Raw genomic sequence first — 11109 nt, 5'->3', positions numbered from 1 at the left:
TAACCTACAAACCTGTACCGGAATTTAGAAGGATGAGAGGGGATCTTATCGAAACATATAAGATTATTAAGGGGTTGGGCACGTTAGAGGCAGGAAACATATTCCCAATGTTGGGGGAGTCCAGAACCAGGGGCCACAGTTTGAGAATAAGGGGTAGGCCATTTAGAATGGAGGTGAGGAAAAACCTTTTCAGTCAGAGAGTTGTGAATCTGTGGAATTCTCTGCCTCAGAAGGCAGTGGAGGCCAATTCTCTGAATGCATTCAAGAGAGAGCTAGATAGAGCTCTTAAGGATAGCGGAGTCAGGGGGTATGGGGAGAAGGCAGGAACGGTGTACTGATTGAGAATGATCAGCCATGATCACATTGAATGGTGGTGCTGGCTCGAAGGGCTGAATGGCCTCCTCCTGCACCTATTGTCTATTGTCTATTGTCTTTGGAGCACCCGGGGAAAACCCACATGGTCACAGGGAGAACGTGCAAACTCCGTACAGACAGCACCCATGGTCAAGATCGAACCCAGGCCTCTGGTGCTGTGAGGCAGCAACTCTACCACTGTGCCCTATTGCTTTTAGAATTGCATTCTGACAGTAATTTCCCTTTTGTTTCTTTTCAGTTCGGAACTGCAGGTGCTGGTTTACACCAGAGATAGACACAAAGTGCTGGAGTAATTCAGCGGGTCAGGCATCAGCTGTGGAGAAAATGGAATGGGTGACGTTTCGGCTCGAGACCCTTCTTCAGACTTAGCCTGAAGAAGGGTCTCGACCCGAAACGTCACCTACTCCTTTTCTCCAGAGATGCCGCCTGACCCTCTGAGTAACTCCAACAGTAACTGCGTTCCTTTTGTTTCTGCCTGTCTCCCTGTTCCTATCTCCCTTCGTATCTGTCTGCCTCTCTCCACTGTCAGTCTGAAATGTTTTTATTTGTGCCGGGCTCCATCTTGCCCACAATTAAACGGCACGTCTTACCTTTTTAAGGTTGATGGATGTGCCTTCTCATGCTAATGTGCCTTCTGCAATGTCCTTCATCTGTCAGAGATCATGGCCATTTACCGCAGGTCATTATTTCATTAAGATTTCAACAGAACACTTCCAATGTACGGTGAATGATCCATTTCTCACACACACCCACAGCATTAGCCTCTGAATACTCTCATTATACCATTACTAATTAGAAATTCTCAAATCAACCGTTGCATTAAAAGACAGTGTGTGGAGCATATGGCATAATATGCTATTAATGAACACTCTAAATTCAAACTCGGGTCAGATGCTTATTTCACCATCCCGTCACAGTGCAAGGAACGACCTCCTCTTAAAATGCATAACAGGAGCCCAACACACACACCCGCCGCCTTTGGGCAAAAAGCTTAATTCGTTTTTAATCTTCTCTCTCCCCTCCCGCAATTACAAATAAAATATATATCTTTTTGTTTTTGCAAAATAAATGTTGAAAGATTGGAGCGACTAGGCTTGTACACACTGGAATTTAGAAGGGTGAGAGGGGATCTTATCGAAACACACAAGTTATTAAGGGGTTGGACACGTTAGAGGCAGGAAACATGTTCCCAATGTTGGGGGAGTCCAGAACCAGGGGCCACAGTTTAAGAATAAGGGGTCGGCCATTTAGAACGGAGATGAGGGAAAACTTTTTCAGTCAGAAAGTTGTAAATCTGTGGAATTCTCTGCCTGTGCAGTGGAGGCCAATTCTCTGAATGCATTCAAGAGAGAGTTTCATATTTTCATATTTCAGATACAGCGCGGAAACAGGCCTTTTCGGCCCACCAAGTCCGCACCGCCCAGTGATCCCCGCACATTAACACTATCCTACACACACTAGGGACAATTTTTTTAAACATTTACCCAGTCAATTAACCTACATAACTGTACGTCTTTGGAGTGTGGGAGGAAACCGAAGATCTCGGAGAAAACCCACGCAGGTCACGGGGAGAACGTACAAACTCCTTACAGTACAGCACCCGTAGTCAGGATCGAACCTGAGTCTCCGGCGCTGCATTCGCTGTAAGGCAGCAACTCTACCGCTGTGCCACCGTGCCGCCCACGGGGTACTAATTGAGAATGATCAACCATGATCACATTGAATGGTGGTGCTGGCTCGAAGGGCCGAATGGCCTACTCCTGCACCCATTGTCTATTGTCTATTGTCTATTGTCTATTGTCTATTGTCTATTGTCTATTGTCGATTACCATTAATTTAAACACACTAAATATTACTTCTTATGGCGCTTAGTTGTTCTGTAGGTGCCTTGCAGAAACCTCACTGCTCGATTATATCTTATCTTATCTTATCTTATCTTATCTTATCTTATCTTATCTTATGATATGTTGTTGTCTTATATAATGACATATTACATTATATTATATTGTATTATATTTTATATTATCTAATATTATCTAATATAATATAATATACGAACAACAATTTCGATGAACCTGAACTTAAGGCAAAATACATATAATATAATATAATATAATATCATATCATATCATATCATATAATAATGATATAATATAATTTATATATATATTATAATGTAATATAATATATTTATTGTAATGTAATATAATATATATTATAGTATAATATAAGATAATAATTGAAAATATAATATAATATAATATAATATAATATAATATAATATAATATAATATAATATAATATAATATAATATAATATAATATAATATAATATAGTATAATATAAGATAATATAAGATATAATGTAATATTATATTATATTATATTAGATAATTATAAAATATAACATAATTTAATATTATATTATATTATGTTATCTTATAATATCTTATATTATACTATATACATTATATGATATCATATTATATTACATTAAATTATGTTATATTATATTATATTATATTATATTATATTATATTATATTATATTATATTATATTATATTATATTATATTATATTATATTATATTATATTATATTATATTATATTATATAACTATCTCATATAACATATCATATTGTATTATGTTTTCTTATATTTTCTTATATTATACTATAATATATATTATATTATATTATATTGTATATATTTTGCCGTATGTTCAGGTTCATGGTCAAATTTGTTGTTTGTTTTGTTTAGTTTGGTTTAGAGGTACAGCGTAGAAACAGGCCTTTCAGCCCAGCGAGGCCGCACTGACACACTAGTACAACCCCACGTACTTTTCGAGGGACACTTTACAATTTTTAACCGAAGCCAATTAACTTACTTTGGAGTGTGGGAGGAAATCGGAGCACCCGGAGAAAACCCACACAGGTCACGGGGAGAACGTACAAACTCCGTAGAGACGGTACCCGTAGTCGGGATGGAACATGGTTAGGACAGTACATTCTTTATGTAGACACAAGGAACTGCAGATATTGGAATTTTGAGAAAACACAAAGTGCTGGAGTAACTCAATGGGTCAGGCAGCATGGAGTGGAGTGGAGGGGATGGACAGATGATGCTTTGGGTGGGGGCCGACCTTCAGACTGATTGTAGTGTGAGGGAGGGAGGGAGGGAGGGAGGGAGGGAGGGAGGGAGAGGAGTGAAATGCAAACCCAGAGGCCGAGGGAGAAGTGGAAGTGTGCAGGGTAAGGGTGTGGGAAAGAAAGAGGGTTGGGATAGTGGAAGAAAAGAGTGTTCAGCTCAGTTTATTGTCACGTGTGCCGAGGTACAGTGAAAAGCTTTTGTTGCATGCCAACCAGTCAGCGGAAACACAATACTTGATTCCAATCAAGCTATTTACAGTGTACAGATACATGATAAGAGAATACCGTTTAGTGCAAAGTAAAGGCAGCAAAGTCTGATCAAAGATAGTCCGAGGGTCACCAATGAGGTAGATGGTAGTTTAGAATTGCTCTCTGGTTGTGGTAGGACGGTTCAGTTGCCTGATAACAGCCGGGAAGAAACTGTCCCTGAATCTGGAGGTGTGCATTTTCACACTTCTGCACCTTTTGCCCGATGGGAGAGGGGGAGAAGAGGGAGTGGCCAGGGTGAGACTGGTCCTTGATTATGCTGCTGGCCTTGCCGAGGCAGCGTGAGGTGTAGATGGAGTCGATGGAAGGGAGGTTGTTTTTTGTGAGGGAGGGAAAGAAGAGCGAGGGGGGGGCACAGGGAAGAGAAAGGCGGACGTGGGGTGTTACATCATAGTCAGTCTGATGGAAGAGAATATCTTACGTCAGACTGACTCTGACACAACATCCCCCTTGATAATATTTCAGTTTTTAAAATGAGTAGTTTTAGTTTTTAGTTTTAGAGATACATTGCGAAAACAGGCCCTTTAGCCAATCGAATCCTCACCGACCAGCGATCCCCGCACATTAACACTATCCTACACACACTAGGGACAATTTATAATTGTCATGTGTACTGAGGTACAGCGAAAAGCTTTTTTATTGTGTGCTAACCAGTCAGCGGAAAGACAATACGTCATTACAATGGAGCCGTCCGCAGTGTACAGATACCTGATAAGGGAATAACGTTTAGTGCAAGGTAAAGCCAGCAAAGTCCGATCAAAGATAGTCTGAGGTCACCAATGAGGTGGATAGTAGTTCAACACTGCTCTCTGGTTGTGGTAGGATGGTTCAGTTGCCTGATAACAGCCGGGAAGAAACTGTCCCTGAATCTGGAGGTGTGCGTTTGCACACTTCTGTACCATCTCCTATTTCTCACACTCCTCGACCTAGTGTAGACTTGAAGAACAGAATGGCCTTTGTCTGTGCCCTGTGGAGATAAGATGCTGCAGCATAATTTAGATTTAGATTTAGAGATACAGCGCGGAAACAGGCCCTTCGGCCCACCGAGTCCGCGCCGCCCAGCGATCCCCACACATTAACATTATCCTACACACACTAGGGACAATTTTTACATTTACCCAGTCAATTAACCTACAAACCTGCACGTCTTTGGAGTGTGGGAGGAAACCGAAGATCTCGGAGAAAACCCACGCAGGTCACGGGGAGAACGTACAAACTCCGTACAGACGGCGCCCGTAGTCAGGATCGAACCTGAGTCTCTGGCGCTGCAGTTGCTGTAAGGCAGCAACTCTACCGCTGCGCCACCGTGCCACCCTTTGCAAGAAGGAAGTGCAGATGCTGGTTTAAACCAAAGATAAGACACAAAAAGCTGCAGTAACTCAGCGGGACAGGCGGCATCTCTGGAGAGAAGGAATGAATGGGCGACGTTTGTGGTCTCGACCTCAAACGTCACCCATTCCTTCTCTCCAGAGATGCTGAGTTACTCCAGCTTCTTGTGTCTATCTGCAGCATGGCGTGCTGGGTTTGTGGATGTCTCAGTGGTGAAGTTGTAGATCTCAGCTGCAGTGCCCGGCCGGCAGGTGTTGAAGGCTTTCCCCACGAGGGCAATGAGTGATTTAGTGGTGAGACCATCTGTAGTTATTCCTGCATGACTGATTTAGACAACAATCTCTCCGCTTTGTCCTCTTGAATTAATAAACCCAGGGATTTAAAGAAGGCGAATTTGGTTTCGGTTCAGGTTTATTATCGTCAGGTGTGCCGAGGTACAGTAAAAAGGTTTCGTTTTTGCATGCTGCCCAACAAAATCAGATGCCACTGAACCATTCTACCACAACCAGAGAGCAGTCCTGGCTCGAAGGGCCAAATGGCCTCCTCCTGCACTTATTTTCTATGTTTCTATATAATCTTTCCGCTGACTGGTTAGCACGCAACAGAAGCTTTTCACTGTACCTCGGTACACGTGACAATAAACTGAACTAACTGTGCATGAATTAAGGCGGCACGGATTTAGCATTGGATTTAGATTAAAATAATATAAAATAAAAAACGCAAAATGTTTGCAGACACTCAGAACGAGGGGCGGCGTCTATGGAGAGATAAACGGTGGTGCAGCGGTAGAGTTGCCTTCTCCCCATGACTTGCGTGGGTTTTCTCCGGGTGCTCCGGTTTCCTCCCACACTCCAGGTTTGTAGGTTATTTGGCTTAGTAAAATTGTAAGTTTTCCCTAGTGCGTGTAGGATAGTGTTAGCGTGCAGGGATCACTGCTCGGCACGGACTCGGTGGGCCGAAGGGCCTGTTTCCGCGCTGTATCTCTAAACTAATGTAAAAAGTAGCACAGAGGATTGTGCTAATGAATTGCCAGCCCCATTTACCTCAGCAAGCCAAGCATTGTGAATCCTGTCTAGTTTAGTTTAGAGACCCTTTGGCCCACTGACTCCACGCCGACCAGCGATTGCCCAACGTTGGTACAACCAGCACTATCTAGGAACAATCTACATAAGCCAATCAACCTACAAACCTGTACGTCTTTGGAGTGTGGGCAGAAACCTGAGCACCCGGAGAAAACCCACCCAGGTCACGGGGAGAACGTACAAACTCCGCACAGACAGCACCCGTAGTCAGGATTGAACCCGGGTCTCTGGCGCTGTGAGGCAGCAACTCTACCGCCGCGCCACCGTGCCTCCCAAGTTGAATGGAGAGTTTATGTTTACAACTCAAACTCTCTATAATTGATATTACATTTCAAGGGATCTCCTCGGGCATGTTTGCTCACTTGGGTAGCGCAATAAAGCCAGCGATGGCCTGCAGTGCTGCCCAGGGGCTAAGCCAGTGTTTGTTTGTTTGTTTGTTTGTTTGTTCCGGTGAAGGCGCTGTGCACACGGCAGCCAGCCAACTGTCTCTTGTCTTTTTCTTTTTGTTTTAATCACTTTTTCACTTTTGATTTAATTTTGATTTTGAGTTTTCGTCTACCTTGTCGTGGGTTGTGACTGTCAGCAGACCAATTTCCCTCCGGAGATGAATAGAAACATAGAAAATAGGTGCAGGAGTAGGCCATTCGGCCCTTCGAGCCTGCACCGCCATTCAATGTGATCATGGCTGATCATCCAACTCAGTATCCCGTACCTGCCTTCTCTCCATACCCCCTGATCCCTTTAGCCACAAGGGCCACATCTAACTCCCTCTTAAATATAGCCAATGAACTGGCCTCAACTACCTTCTGTGGCAGAGAATTCCACAGATTCACCACTCTCTGTGTGAAAAAAAACGTTCTCATCTCAGTCCTAAAAGACTTCCCCCTTATCCTTAAACTGTGACCCCTTATTCTGGACTTCCCCAACATCGGGAACAATCTTCCTGCATCTAGCCTGTCCAACCCCTTAAGAATTGTGTAAGTTTCTATGAGATCCCCCCTCAATCTTCTAAATTCCAGCGAGTACAAGCCGAGTCTATCCAGTCTTTCTATAACGTTCTATCGTATCGCATGGCGTCGTAGTGTGCGGAGTCGAGGTTACACAGACGCTGATACGCTGAGCCTTTCTGTGTCGCCTCTGCTGTTGTTATTGATTTTTCTGGAAGGAGGATGCTTCTTGTGATTTCCTGATTTGCCGCTGCAAAATTTTTGCATTGATTTTCCCCTCAGGGTCTGTCAAACTTTACAACAGCGCATACGGAGCCAAATATCTGATTTATATGGAACTCATAAATTCTTATTGCAGTAAAAAGGTGAACAATCTCAGGGAGAAATCAGGCCAGGCTCCAACCATTGTGTGGCTTTGTAACTTGGAGAGGATTTGGATGAGAGAAAAGGCAGAGGGCAGTAAATCGAGAGTTGCAAAGAGTCCCACGGCTTGCTTCCCATTCAGTGGCTGTTTGGGACGTACTATTGCATCGCTAATGTTTCATGTGGATGAGGTTCAGGAGGGTCATGGGGTGGAAACAGGCCCTTCATCCCAACTTGCCCACATGTCCCAGCTACACGAGTCCCACCTGCCTGCGTTTGACCCATATCCCTCCAAACCTGCCCTAGTCATGTACCCGTCTAACTGTTCCTTAAACATTACGATGGTCCCTCCCTTCTGCAGCAGAGAGAGGAGAACTTATTACTGTTCACATGTGCCAAGTAACAGTGGATAGCTTTTTTGTTGCATGCTATCCAATCAGCGAAAACACGACACATGATCGCAATCAAAAAGGCAGGAGAATGGGGTTGAGGGGGAAAGATAGACCAGCCATGATTGAATGGCGGAGTAGACGTGATGGAGGAGAGGTTTGGGCCCAACTTGGTCTAGTTCTAACTAAAATAACGAGCTCTAATCTCTCACGACTACACCATGGCCCAGGATTCGCTCAGTTTGACCTTGTAGTTGTTTAATCTGTGTTGGAAAAGTTTTCACACTCGAGTTGTTAACTCCCCAACATTACATCTTCTGTGTTGACAAAACCTCTCTGGCTGATCCCTCCAGTTGATTTACGGTGGTACATCGAGCATACATTCCACGCCTGACACCGAGAAACTGGAGGTTTTACTGTTAAAAGTTTTACAAGCTCACGGGGACTAGCAAGACGGCTCCCGGGATTTATGTCCTTTGAAGTGAGCTCATCTAATGGAGGCTGAAATAAGATCAGAGAAAGGGCTTGGGTATAACGTGATCCGGTGTAAACTGAGACCGTAAATTTGGTTCAGTAAAGTATCAACCGGTTTTGACTATGGACATGGAGAATGGTTTCCCACCTAGTTCATATGTTCACACGTTCTAGGATCAGAATTAGGCCATTCGGCCCATCCAGCTACTCTGCCATTCAATCATGGCCAAACTATCTTTCCCTCCTAACCCCATTCTCCTGCCTTCTCCCCATAATCCCTGACACCCGTACTAATCAGGAATCTATTGATCTCGGCCTTCAAAATATCCATTGACTTGGCCTTCTGTGGAAAATTCCACAGATTCACCACCCTCTGTCTAAAGAGATTCCTCCTCATCTCCTTCCTAAAGGTGCCTGCTTTTATTCCTCTCCTTCTATGCTATCCCAATTTTGCATCCACCACCAAGGCCATGTTCACAGAGGGCTGATTAACCTACAAACTTGCACCTCCTTGGGATGTGGGAGAGAACCGGAGCATGAGACGGAGTGCAGGAAGGAGACTGCCAACCTCCTGTCCTGGTGTCCAGACAACAACCTTTCTCTCAATGTCAGCAAGACAAAGGAGATAGTGATGGACTTCAGGAAGTGAAGTGGTCCACACACCCCGGTACACATTGATGGCGCCGAAGTAGAGATGGTTTAAAAAAAAACAAATTCCGAGGAGTCAATATCACCAACAACTTCTCCTGGACCACCCATATTGGAGCAGCGGTAGAGTTGCTGCCTTACAGCGAATGCAACGCCGGAGACTCAGGTTCGATCCTGACTACGGGCGCCGTCTGTACGGAGTTTGTACGTTCTCCCCGTGACCTGCGTGGGTCTTCTCCGAGATCTTCGGTTTCCTCCCACACACCAAAGACGTGCAGGTATGTAGGTTAATTGGCTGGGCAAATGTAAAAATTGTGGGTGTAGGATAGTGTTAGTGTGCGGGGATCGCTGGGCGGCGCGGACCCAGTGGGCTGAAGGGCCTGTTTCCGTGCTGTATCTCTAAAAAGATCTTTTAAAAAACGGCCAAGAAAGCACAGCAACGCCTCTACTTCCTCAGAAGACTTAGACAGGTTTCCTTGTCTCCTTCGCTGTCTCATTTTGTCTCCCTATTGTCTCCTATTCACCTCCAGCCTTTTCCCACCCCTCTGCCAATCTGTGTCACAAAACCCCCATGACCTGTCAGCTCCTATCACCTGCGTAGGAAGGAACTGCAGGTGCCGGTTTAAACTGAAGATAGACACAAAAAGCTGGAGTAACTCAGCGGGGCGGGCAGCACGTGTCACTTGCCAGGCTTCGTCCCGCCCCACCTCTTTCCCATCTTCCCCACCCGCACTACAAAGACTCCGAAGAAGGATCTTGAAGGGGTTGAATGGTGGCACAGAGGTAGAGTTGCTGCCTCACAGCGCCAGAGACCCGGGTTTGATCCCGACCACGGGTGCTGTCTGTACGGAGTCTGTACGTTCTCCCCGTGACCTGTGTGGGTTTTCTCCGGGTGCTCCGGTTTCCTCCCACACTGCAAAGACGTGCAGGTTTGTTGGCTAATTGACTTGGTGTCATTGTAAATTGTTCTTGTGAAGGAAAGAACTTCAGATGCTGGTTTAAACCGAAGATGGACACAAAATGCTGGAGTAACTCAGCGGGACAGGCAGCATCTCTGGAGAGAAGGAATGGGTGGTGTTAATTGTGTGTGGGATAGTGCGAGTGTGTGGCCGGTGGCTGGTCGGCGTGGACAGGGAGTGCTGAAGGGCGCTGAATCTCTAAACTAAACCAAAACGCCGTCTGCACATGTCCTCCAGAGATGTTGCCTGATGCGTTGAGTTATTCCATCTACGCAAGATTCCGACATCTGCAGCTCTTGTGTCTCCATAATCCACTGCTCGGTATGCCCACTGCATGACTGGAAAATGGGAGAAAACAAATCTTCACCTCAGTTTATGTGATACAGCAAATTGCCAGCAACAAATCTCTCTCATCGCACCTGCCATCATTACGGCCGTTTGATAGTACTGCAGCCTTGAAAGCCTTCCTCTCCTGTTTTCTATCTTGAGAATCCAATACTCATGCAGCTAAACCAATGTCATGGTCAGGCACAAATAACCTCTTCAAAAAGACCCTTTATATCTGGAAAAAATATCACTGAGATTTTATTGGTTTCAGTGCGCTGGTAGTTTACAATGCATGCTAACCGTTCAGTTCAATGTACAGTCCATGGCAAGGTCTTGATACACTTGTATACACTGGAATTTAGAAGGATGAGAGGAGATCTTATCGAAACGTATAAGATTATTAAGGGGTTGGACACGTTAGAGGCAGGAAACATGTTCCCAATGTTGGGGGAGTCCAGAACAAGGGGCCACAGTTTAAGAATAAGGGGTAGGTCATTTTGAACTGAGATGAGGAAAAACTTTTTCAGTCAGAGAATTGTGAATCTGTGGAATTCTCTGCCTCAAAAGGCAGTGGAGGCCAATTCTCTGAATGCATTCAAGAGAGAGCTAGATAGAGCTCTTAAGGATAGCGGAATCAGTGGGTATGGGGAGAAGGCAGGAACGGGGTACTGATTGAGAATGATCAGCCATGATCACATTGAATGGCGGTGCTGGCTCAAAGGGCTGAATGGCCTCCTCCTGCACCTATTGTCTATTGATGGTTTCCAAATTAGTTCAGAGACACGGCGTGGAAACAGGCCC

Source organism: Rhinoraja longicauda, chromosome 26 (genome assembly GCF_053455715.1).
Source record: "Rhinoraja longicauda isolate Sanriku21f chromosome 26, sRhiLon1.1, whole genome shotgun sequence".
In the NCBI taxonomy this organism is placed as follows: domain Eukaryota; kingdom Metazoa; phylum Chordata; class Chondrichthyes; order Rajiformes; family Arhynchobatidae; genus Rhinoraja; species Rhinoraja longicauda.
The sequence above is the reverse complement of the archived record's forward strand: the minus strand, read 5'-3'. Positions refer to the sequence as shown.